Source organism: Brassica rapa, chromosome A02 (genome assembly GCF_000309985.2).
Source record: "Brassica rapa cultivar Chiifu-401-42 chromosome A02, CAAS_Brap_v3.01, whole genome shotgun sequence".
NCBI classification, from domain to species: domain Eukaryota; kingdom Viridiplantae; phylum Streptophyta; class Magnoliopsida; order Brassicales; family Brassicaceae; genus Brassica; species Brassica rapa.
Window position 1 is genome coordinate 13103710 of NC_024796.2, and position 22767 is coordinate 13126476.

The 22767-nt window shown below is 27.2% G+C and overlaps 1 non-coding gene across 1 annotated transcript; it reads left to right on the top strand.

Moving 5' to 3' along the window:
- The first annotated feature begins 5823 nt into the window (after positions 1–5823).
- LOC103853409 lies at positions 5824–10136 on the top strand. Its single transcript, XR_004455098.1, has 5 exons — positions 5824–7918; positions 8459–8556; positions 8658–9182; positions 9264–9356; positions 9436–10136. It is a non-coding gene; the product is annotated as an uncharacterized LOC103853409 (transcript).
- Positions 10137–22767: the final 12631 nt, after the last annotated feature.

Genomic DNA, 22767 nt, shown 5'->3' on the forward strand with positions numbered 1-22767 from the left:
TATATTTATATTTTTAAATATTTTTATTTCTTTTTGATACATCCCCTATATATTATTTGAGAAGCATTGAACATTTTTTGTAATCATGTGTCATCACCAGAATAATTTTTAGAATCTTTAGAGAAATATGTTGGTCCATATAAATATATAATAAGCTTTTTATTAAATCATAATAAAAACATTATTAATGTGCTTCATTATTTCCTTAAATAAGATTATATAATTGCCTAATGTGGCTAAAGTATATATGACAATTAATGATTTTGAATAATAAAGATTTGATAAAAAAGTGTACATTATAATTATATTTGTTTAATTTTAAGCTATTAAAATAAATTAAACAATCATAGTAACCATATAATAAATTTTTTTTTTGTCAGCAATCCATATAATAAAAATTTTAAAATCTATTTATATATTATATTTTGAATTTTTAAAAACGACTATAAATTACTAACACTGTTAAAAGTTTCACATTCAAATTTTGTGATCTATGATTTAAAAATTTTGTTATGACATGATACAAATAATTAAAAAATAATATAATTTGAAAGTCTCATTTAATAAGTATCAAAAATAAAAGATATATAAATATATGTATCATTTTAAATTAAGCTATATGCCATATAAAAATACATAAATATCTTAATTTTGAAATTTACTTTGAAGATTTTTTTGATAAAAAAATTTGAAAAAATATTGACAACTTAAATTAATAAAATATTATAAATTACTTAAACCATTAATCCCACAGTGAAAATTTTGATATCACTAGTTTAGACTTTTTGCTATAACAAATACAAATGATAAAAAATAATATGAGCAAAAAGCATCATCTAATAAATATTAATATTAAAATATACCATATATATGTTACTATCATTTAAATTTAATTATATATCATATCAAATAGAAAAAAATATTTTTTTGATTTATAAAATTTATTTATATGTCCACGCCAATTTAATTATATAAATAGTAGATAATAAATTTTTAATTATTCAATATATATTTATTATTTCATAATATGCTATAAACATATTACTAGATTTTGACCCGCGCTTAAAAGCGCGGGTTATTTTTCAGTTGATAAAAGTATATGATATGAATTAGTATTTTAGTCTTGTTATACATTATTATGTTACAAAATTTTATTATATCAAAAAAATATTATTTTTATTTAGTTAGTTAATGTAATTATATTTTTAATCGTTTGATTACTTTTTTCAAAAAAATTATATGGATTGATCAGACTCAGTGCGTCTATTATTTTAAAATAAATTATTTTCAATTAGATGAGAATAATACTTTTATATCAAGTTTGGACCCGTCGTCGAACCAGTAAACATGATGACTTGTACAATCAAGTGTGACCCGGCATTTGGTTGACATGGTAGGAAAAAATTAATCTTCAATAATATTTTAAGAGATGAATGAAACTTCTAATATATTAATGTAATAAAAAATAATTTAACGTAAATATATATAATTTTGTTTTAACAAATGATTTAAAAAAGTTTTTTTATTAATTTGATTTTGTAAATATTTAGAATTATATAATGTTTAATGACATGATATAATATGGTGTATGATATATGCTTTCATTTTAATAATTGATATTTAAATATTATATATCCATCTTTGAGCATAATATATGATGTATATAACGTTATTGAATAACAACAATAACATTGGATGATAATAAGAAAAATAATTAGAGAAGTGTATCATACAAAATGAGAAATAATAATAGGATTTATTTAAAATATTTAAATTATTTATAGTTATTGTAGTTAATGGTAAGATAAAAAATAAAGAGTTTTATATAGATGTTATAAATTCTTTTATAAATATTTTTAAAAATATTTTTTTTAATAATATAATTTTCAATCGTATCTATAATATATTCTTATCAAAAATCATCATAACAATATATTTAGAATATATTGTTAAACTAAAGTACACAAAATAATCTCTAACAATATATTTAGAATAAATTGTAAAACTGTATGCAAAATAACTTCCTTTAAAATATAGTCAAAATTATTAGAAGTGTTAGTCAAGGAGAATCTATGATGTATAAGCTGTGTAAATAAATATTTCCGAAAGGTCAACATATTCATTTGAAAAACTACATTTCGATCAACGAAAAAATGATATGAAGCCTTTGGTCAAAAAATAAATGATAGTATGAAATGTCGCAAAGTTGGTGGCACCAAAGAACAATATAGTTTTGGTATTTAAATTTACCAGTCACGTTTTGGTTATAGATTCATGAGACATGTTTTGGTAAGATGATATTATAGTATAATGGAATATAATTTTTTGGTGTATCATAGTAAGTTGAGTAATAAATAAGAGTATTGATTATTTTATAGTTAGAGAAATATAAGATAATTGATTATTGCATAATTAGAAAAATATAAATTGAGACCAAAAAAATAGTTAAGTCTAATGAAATGGTCCAACAACTTTTCATAGGTAGATTTTTTAAAACTCGTTCCCTTTTAATAGTATAGATATATAAAATAATTTATATATATAATGTTCATTCTGCGCAAGGCGCAGATCTTAACCTAGTTATTTATTATTTTTGACGCAAGGTTTAAACACATTACTTTTTCCAGGATTGAAATTTGTAATCTAGCCATTTTTTATCAGCGTGACATAGTTATACACTTATGCTTATACACTTATCTATCTTATTAAAATACAAGTATCATCTATCTTATTAAAGTAGAAGTACCATTTAAATATGTTTGAAAACATTGATAGCAATGTATTAATTTAATATTTTATAGTTAACTTTCTAATTCTACGTAGACTATACAAATGGGTCTATATAAAAAACAAACATACAGGAATAGACCTTTAATTTTGTAATATCTTTAGACATATTTTTGTGTCGGTCCAATGCTAATCAAACAAGAAATATGACATACGTATAAAATGTAAACGTGAGATTAGAGATCAAACCAAGTCATACACACCCAAAACCATAACTGATCATAAGAATACCATTTCATACAAACCCAAAACCATATAAATTCACTAGAGTTATGTATAAACCACATATAGATGTTAAAAAAAAAAAAACAGATATACGATACTAGAAACAGAATTACCCAACATACAAACCTTATTTTTTATGGACTATCAAACCGGTCATTGTTATATTGATTATTCAACTGATCAAATAATTTGAAATGCCATCGATTTTACCACTCATCTTAAAATTCTTACTACAATGTTTATGGCTCACAACATTGTACGACGTCCATGTTACATGAAACAATGATGAAATACATAGTTTAAACAATAAACAAAAGTAGTTGATAGAATCGTTAAATTTTTCATTTTCTAAAGTTTATATATACTGTAAAACATGTACCCGTGCAGTCGTCTATTATTTAAATAATACCACAAAATTATCTTTTATTTAAATAATAATCATAATTAAAATCACAGTGGTCTTTTTCCAAAAAATTCGAGTGGTCAATTAGATGTTGTCAAAAGCAGCCAATATATAATTTTTAATTAACAGAGCCAAATCTTTTTTTTTCCATGCCATATATAGTTGCTTATCTATACTATTAAAATATAAGTCATGACTTCTTTTCGTGTATGATATATTAAATTTTACATAATTAATTATAATATCTTTATTTTAATTTGAAATATTAATAAATATCTTAAAGAAATGTCTAACAAAATCTTTCAAATATCTTTTAGAAACTTTTTAAAATATATTTTCGAAATTAGTTAATTAAAATTTTAATTATCACAAAGTATAATTAGAAACTAAATTTTAATTTAGTTTTGATTGTATAATTTTTTAATAATTATAAAAAAATAATTTTAATTATATTTTAATGATAATAACAGTTTTAAATTGATTTGATTTTCAAAACTAAATGGGAAAATTTACATTTACCACTTTCATGGTAACACTTTTCATCTTTACCACAACTAAAGAGACATTTTCAAAAATACATTCTTTATTAAGTGGCAAAAGACTCTTATATCTTTGTTATCTATATATATATATATATATATAAAAATCATTATATAAATAAAAAAATAAAAAAATGTTTTCGAATTATATTTTTTCAAATTCAAACTTTTTTATAATTTTTTTGATTATTTTTTTCCAATTTTTGTTATTGATTTTCAAAATTTAGTTTTAAAAATCGAAAATTATGTTTGAAACTATTTTTTACCTTTTTAAAGTATTTATTTATATATTTATTATAATCCTAAATTTTACATTCCAAAAATTCTACCCCACCCCTCAGCTCTAAATCCTAAGTCTATATTAGTTAACTCTAAGGGTATAAATGTCTTTTACCCTTCATTAAAAGTGATTGTAAATGTGATTACACTACAAAAAAAGATGTGAATTGTATCACTTAAATTGTATCACAAAATTAAATGATACAGTTTTCAATCATTTATTTGTAAATGATACAAAATATAGATAATTTAGTATCAGTTATAACAACTGATGTCATTTTTAACAAATTTAACATCACATTGACTAACTGATATAATTCATCTTGATTAGCGTCACTTTAATAAAACTGATGCTAAATTATTAAGTTATATCATTTATATAAATGATGTAAATTTATTCTGGATTAAAATCATTTATGCAAATGTTACAAATTTTACATCAATTAAAAAGTGATTCTAATTATATTATTTTTTCGAAAAAATAATTATTAGTATTAACTTCAATTATAAGAAAATGATGTAATTATCTCTTTCTTTTACATCAATTAAATATAAATGATACTATTTTATCCTAATTTGTATCAGTTAAAATATTTGATATTAAAAAAACTAATTTTCATCACATATTTATGGATATATAACTTTTTATCATAATTATATTTTATGTTGATATACTTTGATAAATATTTTATAGTAGAAAGATAATAAGAGATTTAAGTTGATATTTATCTTTAAGAAAGTATAGAATATACAACAAAAAAAAATTGGCGTTCTCTCCTAATCAGAAAAAGTTTGCTTCGTTACGTTAACGTCATTCACGATCACAGCATCATCACCTTCCATTAGCTTTTGAAAAAAAGTTTGAATTACAAAATAAAGTAAGTTTCTTGTAAATTTAATCAATCCTGTTTTTTTTTTCCTCTTGACAATTAAAAGAGTCTTAATATATATCTCTTTCTCTGGCAAAGATTGTTTTGTCTTTTGGTTTCAAAACTCAATAGTGAGCATCTCAGAAAATCAGACGTTGCATACAATTGAGGTAATTTATTTATATTGTTCTCCCATTACTTACTGATATGAAGTTTGTTGGGTTTTGAAGTTCAATTGTTTGTTGTGAATTTCTAAAAGTCCACTAATTGTGAAAGTCTGTTTTTTTCAGGTTCTAATGGATAAATCATGGATAAACAAACCACGTTTATCGCAAGATTACAGATTAGGAGTGAAAATTTTCTTGGATTTTGCATTTGGTAAATCTAATGCACCCATGGTAAAATGTCCATGTACTTGTTGTTCTCTAGCCAAATCTAAGACAAGGGAAGATATCGAAGGTGATTTGATTTGTCATGGCTTTTTAAGTTCTTACACGAGTTGGATAGTACACGGAGAAGATATGTGTGTCACGGAAAATGCAAGAGTACCTTCTGATAGTGCTCATGTTGAACTAGATTCAACTTTCAACCTCTTGGATGATATTTTTCCAGATATTAGTGCAAATATGAATGAGGAACATGAAGAAGGGTCGCCTGGGCAACCTATGGACACTGATAGACCATCAGCTTCAAGTTGAAATTCTAAAAAAGGAGAAGGTTTTGATGAGATGTTTGCTGACTACAATCAAGAGCTATATCCTGGATGCGATAAATTCACGAAGTTGTCCTTTATACTGAAGTTATACCATATAAAATGTATGTGTGGCATTAGTGACAAGGGGATATCCATGGTGCTTGATTTGATGAAAGAAGCATTTTCACATGCCAAATTGCCAGATTCATTTAATGACATGAAAAAGGTTATTCGCAAATTAGGAATGACTTATGAGTCAATTCATGCATGTCCAAACGATTGTATGTTATATTGGAAAGCTGATGCAGAAAGGGAAGTTTGTAAAGTCTGTGAGGCCTCTCGTTGGAAAGATACAAAGAGCACAGAAGTATCTGGATCAGGAAAAAAGAAGAAGAGATCTCCTGCAAAAATTTTGCGTTACTTTCCCCTGAAGCCACGGTTACAGCGTTTATTTATGTCATCAAAAACTGCTGCCCACATGAGATGGCATGGATCTGCTGCTAACAATGATGGTAAACTACGACATCCAAGAGACGGAAGGGCTTGGAAGGAGTTTGATAAGAAATATCCTGACTTTGCATCTGATCCAAGAAATGTCAGACTAGGGTTGGCGACTGATGGTTTTAACCCATTTGGTACAATGAGTAGTAGTTATAGCATCTGGCCAGTGATATTATTTCCTTATAACTTTCCACCGTGGATGTCAATGAAGCAGACGTCAATGATTCTCTCGATGGTTATCCCCGGAAAACACATGCCTGGTAATGATATTGATGTTTACTTGCAGCCACTTATCAAAGATCTGAGAGCTATGGTCTGATGGTATTAAAACGCTAGATGCTTCCACAAAACAAACATTTGACATGCGAGCAGCCATCATGTGGACAGTAAGCGATTTTCCGGGTTTAGGAAATTTGTCGGGTTTGAATACGTATACAGCATCAGCTTGCCCAACCTGTAACTTTGATGGAATCGGACAACGTTTACGACATGGAAAAAAAAATTGTTTTATTGGTCATCGTCGTTTTCTTCCTCTAGATCATGGCTTTCGGCAGAATCGAGCAGATTTTGATGGAAAATTAGAAACCAGATCTCCACCAGCCAAATTGACAGGTTCCACAATTATTCATCAATTAGAGCAAGTTAATGTTACTCTTGGTAAAAAAGATAAGTCTGTGGTAGGTGGAAGAAAGAGAGACAGAAGTGATGCCGGAGGATCTAGTACTCAGCAGTGGAAGAAAAAAAGCATATTTTTTGAGCTGCCTTATTGGGAATTTACAATGTTGCGACATAACTTGGATGTCATGCATATAGAGAAGAATGTGTTTGATAATTTAGTCTACACATTGTTGGATGACAAAACAAAATCGAAAGATAATCTGAATGCCAGAAAAGATCTTCGTGAGCTAAATATACGTTCTGACTTGTGGCCTGATGATAATGAAAAATATCAAGCTGCATGTTTTTCTCTTAACAATCATGGGAAAGACATTTTCTTAAGTGTCTTAAAGAATGTTAAACTGCCAGATGGTTATGCTTCTAACTTGTCAAGTTGTGTTGATGTTAACAGTCGAAAGCTATCAGGTTTAAAAAGCCACGACTGTCACGTGATAATGAGAGATTTATTATCAGTCGCAATTCGGAATCTGCTCCCTACAGATGTGTCATCAGCCATTGTCGAGCTTTGCCAATTTTTTAGAGATATATCTGCAAAAGTTCTTGATATAGATGAGCTTGATAAATTACAAGATGTTTTTATATAAACTGGCCACCTCTAATAAAATTGTTCTAATTAGGGTTCCTAAATACTAAATCCACGTTCTCTAGGGAAAACTTCCCGCAACCTATCTCTGCGAGTTAACATCGGTGAATTTCATTGGGTAAAGGTGATGTATCTCTCTAATTCTATTTTTTTGGTATTGTATTGTATTCTTCACTTTAAATAATGAGAAGGAGATCGTTGATTCATAGATTTGTTGATTTCAATTATTTTAGATCATGGATTACATGGACTCAGAAACACAAGAACCAGATGATTTACCATATCTGGAAACAGAGTACGACATGCCTCCTCCACTTGCTGCCGAATACAAAAGTTTCAAATGGAAAATAGAAGTTATAGGTAATATAACTAAAAACTATTTCTTTCATTTACTTGAAATTTATTTTCTTAAAACTGTTTATTTTCTTAAAACTGTTATGTTATTTAGTCATCAAATATTTTAAATGTGTAGAGAAAGTTAAATTGAAATTCAGAGAACATATTATTAAACGTAGTCACTACGGCACCGTCATTTCTGTGGGCAAGGAAGATTCAGTTATAGTTAATTTATTTGCTATACCGTATTAACTTAGTTTATCAAGAGAGCTAATGTTTATTCTCCACAATGTCTTGTCTAGATAATCAGCTTTTTTTGTTGCAATGCTAGAATTATTTATATATGCTCCGTTCATAAAAAAAATAGATACTTCATGCTAATTTAGCCTATTATATAACACATATTTTGTTTTTATTAACAAGATACTGCTGGGAAAATCGAAGGCAAAATGATAACATCTAAAGAAGTTTGGAAAATTCAAAATAGCAAAGTGATTGTTCATTTTGACGAAGTTAGTGGCCAGCCAATCGGAGAGTCGGGAGGTCTACTAGGGTCATGGTTAGGTCAACTAAGCAATGATGTGAATTTGCTACCCATTAACTACAGTGACTGGAGAATGGTTAATCCTCACATAAAAAATAAAGTCTGGGAAGTAATACAGGTAATACATAACATTTAATCTCTTTATAAATTTTTAACTTTGAGATGTAAGATAATATATTCGTATGATGAACATGGTTTGGTTTTTTATTATTATTTCAGTCCAAATTCTGGTTTGATGATCCAGCGACGAGAAAAGTGTTTGTGATGAGTGCATTAGGTAGCAGATGCAAAGATGTCAAACTACGTCTTTGGAAAGAATACAAGCGAGACAGTCTAAGTGAGACATTGCTCAATCGACCAGAAAATGTTCATGAAAATCAATGGGGTCATTTCGTTCACATGAGATTCAAAATCGACCAGAAAATGTTCCTGAAAATCAATGTGGTTTAGGAAAAACTTACGACGTTGTTGGGCCAAAAGTCACATGTGACAAACAATGCTATTGCTAGTTTGGATGATGAATATGCACAAGTTTTTGGTCCAGAGCGTCCAGGACGAGTACGGTGTGTTGGTCGTGGACCTACACCTTCAAAATTAGTGAACCATTCACCTGTTACGAGACAAGAGATAGAGAATTCAGAAATGGTTATTGACCTGAAGTCACAAGTGAAAGAATTATCAGATCAAGTCAAGGGAATGACTACATTCATCCAACAAGTAATTGGTACTTCAACTGGTGAACAGGTAATAATATATTTTATAAGTTAATTGTATTTTTATACTTTTGATATATGTAAACTAATATATGCTGAACTAATTATTTAGGCAAGAGTATGGGCTTCAAGTTTTGCTGTAGCTTTTGCTAACATACCAAACCCAGCTTTTGCCAACGTACCATCTCCACCAAATCCAAATCAGGTAAATTATAATTAATTTTAGTTTTATAATAAATAATTATTCAAAATATTAACTGATTTGTTGTATAATTCTATTTCAGGAACGGAGTGATGATGCTGTTAGAGACTAAGACTCAGACGTTGGAAGCAATGGCAGTGATCTTCATCAACATTAGTTTAATAATATTTTCAGTAACTTTCAGTTTATTTTATTTTTATGAATTTGCATGATGGATTAGTTGATTTGATTTCTAATACTTTATTTATTATCTAAATCAGGTTTTATTCATTTAATTAATTTTCCTGCATTTTTATATATATTTTAAATCATAAAAATGTAAATAAAAATAATATTTGTATCATTTATATATAAGTGAAATATATTAAAATCATTTATGAAAACTGATATAGATTTAGCATCAATTATATACAAATGATGATAGAAATTTAAATCACTAAATTGTAAATGATACAATTATAAAAATCACTTCTTAAAATTGATATAAATTTAACATCAATACGTAAAATGATAATAATACTTTAAATCACTTGCTTTAAATGATATAATTATTAAAATCACTTTAAAAAAATGATTTAAGGTTAACATCAATTGTTTAAAATGATATATTATTTAAAATCGCTTGTTATAAATGATACAATTACTAATATCATTTCTAAGAATTGATGTTACAGTTACATCAGTTTATAATAAATGATTTAACAATTCAAATCAGTTTTTCTAATTGACACTAATACTAAAATCATTTCGCATAACTGATCTTAAAGTTAACATCATTTTCTTACAAATGATACATTTTAAAATCATTTAAAATAATTGATGTAAATATATAATTTTATTGCATCAGTTTTGATTAAAATAATGTAAATTATTTGCATCACCACTTTCGAAGTCATTTATTTAACTGATGTAAAAGTTTTTTACATCATTTATAACTAATGCAAATATATAAAATAAATGATGTAAACTAGTCTTTTTTTTTGTAGTGTTAGTGTAAACATGAAAAGTGGTACTATGAATGTGGTATTTGTGGTAATTTCCCAAACTAAATTTAAGAAATATTTTAAAATATGTTTTTTAAAATAAATATTCATTTCTGTTTCTAATTTAAAAAGTAAAAATATTTTATATATTTAGCACATAAATTATGACTTATTTCATGGAAAAAGGGTTTTTAATTCCTCAAGTGTTTTAAATTAGCACTTTTAATACTCAACTACAACTTATGCAAATTTATTCCTGAAGTCATTATTAATTATGCAAAATTAGACTTTAATAAATCAGACGTTAACTCATCGTTAGAGGTGTTAATTATAATTAAAAGAAAAAAGAAAAAAGGGAACATGGCTTTTGCTTTCAAAACTCAAGAACCCTAAAATTGATTTTCTCAGAGCAATTTGGAATCAGTGTGGTGAAAACGTTTTTCGGAAACCCTAGTGGAAAACGGAATAAACTTCCAGTTCAGAGGGCACCACCTCTTTATGTCGAGCTCACAATTCCTAATTCGACAGAGGTTGAAAGGTAACCACTTAAGCTATGTTGTATCATGTCTGAGTGCAGTAAATTTTTTTGTTTGATTTAAGTACGTTAATTTTTGTTATAGGCCTGTTATTGTTGAAGAAAGAGTAACTAATATTGTTGAAAAAGAAGAAGAGATTCATAACGAAGAGGTGATTGCAGAGTCGGATTCTTCTTCATCTGTTGAGGGAGATGATTGTGAGGTTATAGTTGAAGATAGGGATGGATATAAGGAGAATGAGTTATTCGAAGCAGAGGTCAGAGAGACTGACTTGTCTTCTCACTTTGAAGCTGCTGCACAAGAAGATGGAAGTGATTTGTATGATGCTAACGATGATAGTGGCGATGATATTTGGGACGATGATTTTATTCAGTGATGATCGTGATGCGGAAGAAGAAGGTAGGCAATTTAACTACGGGCCTGATGACATTCTTGCGATAGGAAAGACTTTTAACACTGTTGAGGAGTTCAAGTACACTGTTCTCAAGTACTCTTTGAAGACACAATATGATATTAAGTTCTACAAGTCTCCATCTGATCGGCTTGGTGCCCACTGTACACAACATGTAGAAGAAAAGTGTCATTGGAGGGTCTATTGTTCCTTTGAGAGAGGCAGAAACAAGTTAATGGTGAAAGTGTATAATGACAGTCATATTTGTGTAAGATCCGGTTACACAAAGTTTTTTAAGAGTGGAACAATTGGGCATCTTTTTGAGGAGAGGCTTAGAATTAATCCTAAAATTAAGTCACAGGAGATGGTGGACGAGATAAAGAGGGAGTACAATATGATTGTCTCACCCGAACAATGTCGAAGAGCTAAATCAGTGCTTTTAGCGAGAAGAAAGGATGGACATGAAGCTCACTTTGCTCGGCTATGGGATTACCAAGAAGAGGTTCTTAAATCAAATGTGGGATCAACAATGGAGGTTGTGACAATCCCAGGACCAGTGCCAGGAAGCATGCAAAGATTTTACCGTCTTTATGTTTGCTTTGAAGCCTTGAATACTTCTTAGAGGCAGTCATGTAGGCCGATCATTGGATTAGATGCTGCTTTTATGAAATGGGATATAAAAGGGCAAATGCTAGCTGCAGTTGGCAGAGATGGGGATAATAGAATATTTCCTATTGCCTGGGCTGTGGTTGAAGTGGAGGACAATCCTAATTGGCTATGGTTTGTGCAATTCTTGAAAAATGATTTGGGGCTTGAAGATGGATCAAACTGTACAATAATCTCAGACAAACACAGGGTGAGTCTTGTTATATATATATATATATATATATATATATATATATATATATATATATTTTTTTTTTTTTTAAATATTGTTGGAATGATTTATACTTATGTATATGTTATTTGCTTGACAGGATATACTAAATGCGGTTCATGAAGAGCTTCCTAAAGCTGAGCATAGGATGTGTGCTCGACACGTTCTTGAGAATTGGAAGAAGATAAACAAAGACATAGAGCTTGAGCGTATTTTCTGGAAAATAGCAAGGAGCTACACACCAGCAGCTTTTAGGGATAACTTAGAGGCACTGAAGAAGTACAATGTTGGAGCTTATGAGTCTCTGCAAAGTACTGCTCCAACAACATGGTCTCGGGCGTTCTTTAAGCTCGGATCGTTTTGCAATGACAATCTAAACAACTTGTCTGAGTCCTTCAATAGGAGTGTTAGAGAGTCAAGGAGGAAGCCGCTTCTTGATATGCTGACAGAGGTTAGGAGAAAGAATATGGTCAGGAATGCAAAGCGGACTTTATTAACTAATAGGTGGAATAAGAGGTTCACACCAAGAGCAGAGAAAGAGATTGGACTTAATAGGCAGAAATCTAAGGATTGCATCAGGTATATGACCAAGGAAAGCACAGGTTGTTTGTCTCGTTTAACTTATTTTCTTATTGTGTTGTCAATTTTTTCTCGTGTACAACTTTGATTGTTTGTTGTAGGGAGAGTCTTCATCATTTGGAGCTTTTCAAGCTTCTCAAACTTCTCAACCTTCTCAAGCATCACAAGGAGGATTTGGCTTCTTATCCTAGCTTCTGTTCTTCACATTTCACTTGAGATTATTTTGTTAACTCAGTTTTATGAAGAAAACGATTTACTCTGTTTTTAGATTTTTGGTTTACAGTATTTATGTTTGGGTTGCATTGTTTCTGGTTTCTACATGACTCTCGAAACCACATTATTGTTTCTTCAGTGGGTTAACTTTTCTTTGGATCGTTTTCGTTTTGAATTTTTCTTTAACTCAAAAACCAATTAACTTTAAAAAATAATAATTTAAATGGTATTATCATTACTTCATTCTCCAAATCAGGTGCAACTTGGCTCAAGGTTCTCACAGTTTCCCTCTTCGAGAGATCCAAACACCCTTCTTCTTCTTACATTGATGATCATCCTTTGCTATCCAATAATACACATGCTCTAGTATAGCCAAACACCGGACATGAAGAATACCAACTTGTCATCATCACCGAGGAGGATGTTCTCCATTCACATGCCGTTGCTTTCGCTGCAAGAAACAATCAACGATTCCCCTTGCAAGATCGTCTATCTGTGTAGAGATGTGAAGGACACATTAATGTCTCGCTGGTATTTCAGGTGCAGCTATCTCAAAAAAAGAAGTGGATAGACACGTTCTTGAATCTATGTCATGAGGTACGAGGAAATGAAAGAAGACCCTCATGCTCAGCTCAAGAGACTTGCAGAGTTAGCTTTTACGAGAAGGGACCTTGTTCTGATTTGTAGTTTCTTTGATGCCTTGTAATAAAAGTAATTTCTGCACTTCAATTTTTATGTTCCTTGGATATTTTTCTTCTCTTCATGTATGATTAATAACAACATTCACTTGCTACTTTCATGTTAAAGTACTGATGATATATGTGTGTCTAATCTCGATTAGGTTTTACCAAAACTGAATTTATGTATCCAAATGACGTCTATAAATAATCATAGTTAAAATAATACCCAAGAAAAAATAAAGAATTTAAAAGGGAAGAACACATGAAAATGAATATGCAGGAGACAATCAACATGAGTTTGACGAGGAGATAATGTGCTCATGGTAGATGAGCTTAAATAGTTCAATAATCATTATGAACAATTGAATAGTAATGTTACCAAAAAAAACAATTGAATAGTAGATACCATTTTCAAAAGCACGAGGTAAATCAAACCAAAGATGCCTAACTATAATATACATATATAATCTGATTTGAAAGCAAAAGTCATTCCCTTTCTCCTTTTTTAATTATAACTAGATTTCCACCCGCACAACCGTGCGGGTATATATTTTCACATTTATATATATAAATATTTGTTTTACATAATTATTATATATTTTTATTGTTACTCACATATTTAATTGTATAACTATGCCAAATATAATAATTTTATAGTTTTCATGCTGTAAATTAAAATCATCACATATATATGTTGCTTATTATATATGTGTCCTATTGAATTTGCGTTTGATTACTAAACTATATTTTTTAATGCATGAAATACATATGTGAAAACAATTTTGTATTTAATTTATTATAATCACGATCCGTAATTCAAATCGCTAGATTTTTTAGTAATTTTTTTTAATGTTTATTAATTTTCTATAATGAATTACTGTATATTAAAAAGTTTAAGATAAGATAAATTTTTATACATGTATTATATAGTTTACTAATATTAACCCGTTTTACCAACATATTATATTTTTAGCATAAATATTTTATATTTATGAAAATAAAATATGTGAACTTATCAATTTAAAATAATTTTATCATATTTTTTTCAATATAACGTTTTTATTTTAAAATGATAGATATTATTATAAAATTGATAAAATAGGATATAATTTTATTCTTTTAGTAACATTTCATTACTAATTACAAAATTAGTTGAAAATATTTATATTCAATTTATGACAATTAAGATCTTATTATAATCTTTTTCAAGAGATTTGTTAGAATTTTAATTTTTTTTTTAAAAAAATAAAAGATATAAAAGATATTATGATTAAAGTAGTTAAAAATATTATATATATTAGCATTAGTGATATACATTTAATAGAAAATTTAAATGATTTTCCAAATAAAAATATCACTCATCAAAAAATCATGATTTTTATTTTATTAGAAAACAAATTTGAAAAAAATAAAATAGAAATAAATATTTATTTCTAACAAAAGCTTTAAAAATTATTAGTAAATGTTTTTTTGAAATTAATTAATTTCATTTTATTTACATTTTCGTTTATAAATCAAAACTATATTCAATTTTAGTTTCTAATTATATTTTATGATAATTTAAATTAAAACTAACTAATTTTCAAAAGTAAATTTAAAAAGATTCTAAGAAGATTTTAAAAAGATTTTGTTAGAACATTTTAAATATATTCATTTGTATTTCAAATAAAAAGATAAAGATATTAAAAGATATAATAATGAACTTATGTAAAATATGATATTTTCTAGGAATGGTCCAAACTAAAAAAAAATCACACATGAAAAAAGTCATGACTTTTGTTTTAATATATTAGATTATCGCCTCTAACGATGAGTTATAATTTTGCATAATTAATAATGACTTTGAGAATAAATCTGCATAAGTTGTAGTTGGGTATTAAAAATGCTAATTTAAAATACTTGAGGAATTAAAAACCCATTTTCCCTTATTTCATATGCGGTTTTAATCAATTTAGACCATTTAAAAGTCATACTTTTAAATGATTTTACCATTGTAATACAATTAATTTAAACTACTTAAAAGCCATATTTTTAAATGATTTTACCATGTAATACAATTAACTTACACCTCCTTTCATAGATGAAATATTTATATTTATTCATATCGTATATATAAGATTTCAGTCTATTGTTATTAACGTTTGTGTATTTTCCTGAGTTCAAAACTAATTTGGTTTATTATTTAAACAACTATAATAAATTGGTTTAATTAATCATTATATACCAAATTCTCTATTATATTTGTTTAAGTTAATTTGATTTCTACATATATTTCAAATTTAGAAATAAAACAAAAATTATGTAAATTAGTATTGTTAAATAATTTGATTTCTACATATATTTCAAATTTAGAAATAAAATAAATTTTGTTTACAAAAATACCAAATTTATAAAAATCTAATAGTAATAATACTATATGCCACACAAATATTATTATAAAATTAGATAATATATAACACCAAATTATATTAATCGATATATTTTATTGTATAACAAATTTTTTTTAGTATTAAAGAAAATTTACACGGTCGTGCGGGTCAAAATCTAGTAGAGTTTAACCTAGACGATAAGGAAAATTCGATGTGTGGACCGTTTGTGATTCGAAAGAAGTTGCGTATTTTATTTTTAAAATAAACTAGATTTTAACCCGCACGTTCGTGCGGATATTTTTTCATTATATAAATGTATTTGATATTTTTACAAATATTTTAAATATATAATTTTCATTTTAGTATTACATATTGTGTAACTCTATAATATTATTGGTCATATTTTTTATTCGACATTATTAATATATAACATTTTCTCTTCATTTAAAGTAGGTTTGGACATTAAATATGTAACCCAAAGTTTGTACCAAACGCAGAACAAAAAAAAATGATCCATACCCAGTACGAAATGTAAACAATCCCAGAGTAGGTCTTGTACGGTGGTACATCATATATCCGAACCTGAAGTGTTATTAGTCGAACCCGAACTCACAACCCGGAAAAGCAAAAAACTCAAAAAAAATCTGAAAACGATATGAAAGTCCAAATTAATCACAAATATAAATATTTGAAACATAAATATGTATTTCAAATATTCAGTTCTATATTTATTGTAAAATTATATATAAAATATATATTTAAATTTTCAATAAGTACATTAAATATCCAATTCTATATAAATAAAAAATTTCTTAGTTTTGCTTTAAAACTTTGGATTTAATTTCAGATATATCCAAACCGAATCCATATAACATGAATCGAAACAATATGAATGAGATCGAAATAATATATATATATATAAATTAATCTCATGAATTATTTTTTTCTCTTTTCGACCACCAAATTTAATTAATCTTATAAAAAAGGAAGTGATGGAAAATGGTAACAAAAATTAATATATAATTAAAATCTAGATTTAGAAAGAGTCATGTAAAACAAACATTAAAAAGAAAAATAATTAATTAAAATATACAGTGTAACTTGAGTTTGTGAAAAAAAATTAGTGAATAAATAATAATTTAGTGAAAATAACATAACATAATAGAAAAATCATAAGAACAAAAACTAAAAATAAAAAATTTAAAGTATTGTTTTTCACGTTTGTCAAACCTACGGCAACGAAAAAGCGTAAATCTAATAGAATTTTTTTTCTTTGTCACCAAATTCAAATTTAGATAAATTTACAGAAATCGAAAGAAATGATAAAGTCACAACAAGAATTGATATATAAGGAATACAAAGATTTTAAAAATCAGTTTGAAAATTAAAAATAACAAAATATAACAAATAAAAAATAGGAATTTAATGAAAATACATAATATAAGTTTAGTTTTGTGAAAAATTTAGTAAAAATATATAATTTAGTAAAAATATAAATGTAGACATCAAAAATTAATAGAAAAAAATCATTAGAACACAAAAGAGAAAAATCCATTTATAATATTTTTCACATTTTATCCTGCCCAAACCACAAAAGAAAATCTCACATGTATGTTTTCCTCCTTTGTGGTCACAAGCTCAAGTTTAGAGAAATAAAAACGAAAATTATGGCAAAGTACAACCAATGTCTAATACATAATCAAAACAGTTTTTTAATAAAAAAGTTACAAGATCTTATAAATGAAATAATGAAAATATTATGCATGTTACTATCACTAAGACATTGTCAAACACTCATAAAGAAAATAAAATGGCATCATAACACCATTTCTCGCACTTTGAAAAACACCATAACGAAAGTGGGCATTATTTCACAAATATCACTATTTTCTTGAATAAGCGTCACAGCTGATTTTAGCAAAGGCCGCACAAAACTGCCATGTCTGTCAATCTACACTTCATTGACGATCTATCCACTAAAATCATTGCACATATACAACGACTTAATAACATGATCTCTCTCGACCGACAACTTTAAAGCTAATTACATTCGAGGCATAGAAGAACATTTTCAAAACAACAAAACTGATATATATGAATACAACAACAATAAAAGGTTTGTATGACAATGACATTTACCTGTACAACATAATGATATTATAAAATAAAAAAAAAGAGTTTGAGATAGTCAAGTATACTTGGATAATTTAGCAAAAAAAAAAAAGTATACTTGGATAAGATTGGATGGAACTAAGCAAAACTTAAGTGGACCAATGCTGGAAATGTATCAAGAAGTCGCTTCATAAAGTTAGAGTAACCAGATTACTATGTTAGTTAACAACTTATTGAAACACAAAACAACAATTACATGACAACATCACAGTGACAGTAATCTTAGCAACATGGAAAAGTTTAGTTTCAGAATTTAAGAAAGAGATGCAAGACTACTATGCCCAATTACTTATGGAAATATTTAAAAAAAAATCTAATGATTTCAAATTAAAAATACTATCATAATCTGATTGTAACAACAGAAATTCAGATAACTAGTTGCAAAGTCCGGATGAGTGATGCAATATACAAAAAACCGACAAAAAACATATAAGAGTAGACATAACACTAGATTGCATAAAATAAATAAAATAGTTACATCATCTACACAAAAATAAAAAATGTGTCACCAAATATCACAATTCTGACATTATGCAAATTAGTCAACTGTAGCGAGTTGGACTATCAATATTTTCAGATTATATATACACAAAAATAGCATGAAAATAATGATTTTAAAAACGTATATAATTAACTCTCTAAATCTAAAAAAAAGTATCATTTCAAACTCTTAAAATATAAAATCCCTCGCGAAGCGTAAATTTACCCATAGTTTAGTATAAACTACAGTTTTTTGCAAATCGAAATCACAAATTACATTAATTTTATAACTGAATGAGAAATATAGACGATCACTTTAGTTAAAAACAGTAGGGAAAACAAAAGAGTATTACATAATAAGCCAGGTGATTAGCAAATATGAACGTCTCATTCTCACAATAGTTGAATATTATAACAAAATATGCTCGAGACAATATATACTTACACATTATAGAAAAAAGAACACAAACTGTTAAAAATTCAAATGATAATATTCCAGTTTTTACAAAAGATAAAATCATAGATGTTAAAGTATATTTCTTTTTTGAAGTGTAACACGAGAATAATATGTTGTAAAATCAAATGGTAACAAAGAAACATGGGGATTAAGAAAGAAACATGGGGATTATATTGAAAAGACTCTTTGTTTCTCACCAACCGTGCCCTAGTCGTGAAGTTCAGAACCACATAAACCCTAAAATCAACTTATTTATGATGTGTACAGTCGGTATATTGTCTTTTATTCAATTTTTTTTTAATCGATATCAGAGTGAGACTAACAAATGATTTATAATCTCATTTTAGTTATTAGTGATGCAAATATATTCAAATTAGCTGCAGCAATCGAAATGACAAATTTAAAGACAAACCGTCGCGCATTGGCACACAATGATTAAAATAAATTTGAAATATTTAAAATATACAAAAGTTTTAAAGATTAAGACTATGAATGAGAAAATACTTAGAATCATAAATGTGAGATATAATTATTTATAAAGACCAAAATGCAAATAAAAAGATGAAACTTCAAATTTAGAGTTTTGAATTGAGTATTGAAATTTCAAATATGAAGTTTAACTTCTTAAAACTCTAAATTTGAAGTTTTTAAGTTTTTTTTTGGAGAGCAAAAAATTCTATATTTGAAGTTATAGAGTTTCTTTTAGAGATGCTCTAAACATCAGATCTACTTTCTGAATGTCTCCCTGTATGTCACTTCCTTCTGTATTCTTCTCCATTTCTTCCTTAAAATATCGCAACTTTGTTTAATTTAGGGTTGCCTTAATCGTCATTTGGAGTACTTTATTGTTTATCAAAAACAACCATATCCATTCAAACATTGATAAATTATTTTATAATATGGACTTTTAGAAAGCAAGTAATGGGGTTTTAATGTTTTCTCTTTTATACTTTCGGTTTCGGCCTTTTCCATCAGAACTGAAAAAATCTTGAATTATTCGTCTCACTTCGGCTTGGGCCTTGTCCATGCATTGGTGAGAATTTTATTATATTTCTCCTTTCACATGAGTATTTATCAAATATTGGATACATACACAGTAGCTCTACAAAATTCTATGAGATAATTCAAAATTTATTCTAATCTATCTATAGTATTATTGAAGAAGTGATATTTCTTTCGTATTCTTCATATTTTTTTAGAAAATTTTGCTTGTTTATCTTATTCTCCATAATATATTTTTTATTTGTCATGCTCTTATGATTTTGACTGAGAAATCATCAATTTAAATTTATCTTTTTTTGAATTTAATTAAATAAGTAAAAATAAGAATTAAGATAGAAATCTACATATTTAGGTCGACCCAACCTTTAAATTCATATTTGTTATATGATATGTACTGAAATATACATCAACCAATTTGTTAGATGTTTTAATTAGTGGAAATTCTATCATATGTGAATACTATATGGCGTTGTTCGTAATTTAGTTGTTGTGCTTCAGTCTTTCTCGAAGAAAAAATATATATATACAGAATGCATTGGACGTCACTGTATTGATCAAAACTTACATTCAAACAAATAATACCAATGAACTAAGTTCCATCTCTATGTGTCATTTGGTTTGTTTCATATATTATAAGTATAACATGTAATGTATCCTTAGTACATATACATAAATAATTAAACAAGTAGAAGTAAGATTAATATATCTTTCAAAAATTATGTATTATACTATATTAAATATTTTTCTTGAGGCATTCTTTAAAATAGTTTTTTTTATAGAATATGTAGCTTAATGTTTTAACATGTATTAGTTTATTTTAAATATCTAATTTATAGTTTGTTATAATAAAATAATATTATATTTGATTGCAGTTTACTTGATTTTCATCTTTATCAGAATATGAATATAAAGATGTAGGACAATTTTTTATCTATATCAAGAAATTTCTTCAAGTAATCTAATTAATTTCTTAGATATATCTTGATTAGAACCCTAACTTTATTATGTAATATATTAAATTCAGTATATTGTTGATTAATTTTGTACACAATGCAACTAAACCATACCTGAATAAATTTATATTATATCTTAGTAATATAATAGAATCTTTTCAAACTTACTATTTTCTGAATTTGACATAAATACTATATATATATATATTAAAACTCATATATCGTAGTTTATTTTTTGAGTTTTTCATAAATATGAGATGCATGTGTTAAGATGATTAATATAATGTAATAAAATTTAATATTATTCTTACATTATTAATCAATAAAAAATATCTATCAATTTGTATCAACAAATTTAATTTATCGAAATTGTTATAAATTTTAAATATATAAAAAATTTACTTACCGCAAATAATATTCAAATGGTATTATTCGCGATATGTGATAATAAGGATTCATTTAAGGAATTAATATTAAGATTCCATACTAAAAATCATCCTTTTTGGTGTGCTAGCTAGTCTTTCTTTTTCTTTGGTGGAAGAGAAATTGTGAAAGCGCATACGTACCAAGTAGTCCGATCCTTTTCAATTTCAATTGTCAATGTAGTAAAAAAGATGTCTTTCCACTAACAGTATGTTTAAACATAATTGCTATATATATCTTTATGGTCTTTTCATTTCATGTCTTTCTCTTTATTAAACTACATTATAAAACTATAACAAGTTTTAATCGTCAAGAACAAATACAACCAAAAATCTACACAACTATATAAGTATGTAAGAACTCGTAAACGCTTCAAAATTTCAGATTTAGTTATAGAACGATAAATTTTAAATATATTGAACCTTCTCAACAACGGTTATAGGTACAATAATTATACCAGAAAATGCAAACATGAGAAAAGTCGTTAAGTTTGTTGTAAGCATTTAGATCTTCCCCCATGTGAGTGCACATGGAGTCATGCATGCAAGAAAACTGCCTCTACCTTTTTGTCCCTCTCTCAATTTCTTCGTTTTATTTCCCACCTCTTAAGTCTTCATCATCTCTATATCCATCTCTGAGATCTAGACACGTGATTCCTGCTCTACATCGAACGGCTCTCCTTGATCACCTTGATAATAGATAAGAGGAAAAAGGCATGAATCCTAGCCGAGATTGCTCTTATCGTTCCCTTGTTGGTTGGTCCCAACCACTAGCAATGGAGATGTAACTGCTCCCCCATGTTACTCCTCTCTTTGACCTTTATACCCTTCATTTTATACAATTTAGAGTTGTCCCCAAAATTTTCATAATTTGGAGTGTAATGATATCAACTTCTTCACTTTATTTTCTTATTATCTTTATTGTTACCAAAACTAATGTTCGTTACAAAACACTGAGAGTTGAAACTATGTTTTTGTATGTAGTAGACTAGGAGTGTCTAATTGTTTTTGTTTTTCTCTCTTGAATTTGTTAGCCTTTTCTTTTACATTTGTATGTCAAATTAAATTATTGTTTTGTTCAACAGAAAGAAACTATTTTAACTTATAAACGCATTGTGTTTTAAACAAGCAAGTGGTAGGAACTAGTATCAGATATGGCAGCATATATGGAACTGTTATTATAAAATGGATTAAAAAGGCTTAAAGAACTACACACATTATTTGTTTAGTTTCAAAAAAAAAAAGAACTACACACACCTTCTATAAATAGCTGAGACAACTGGTAGTCACACACTCATAA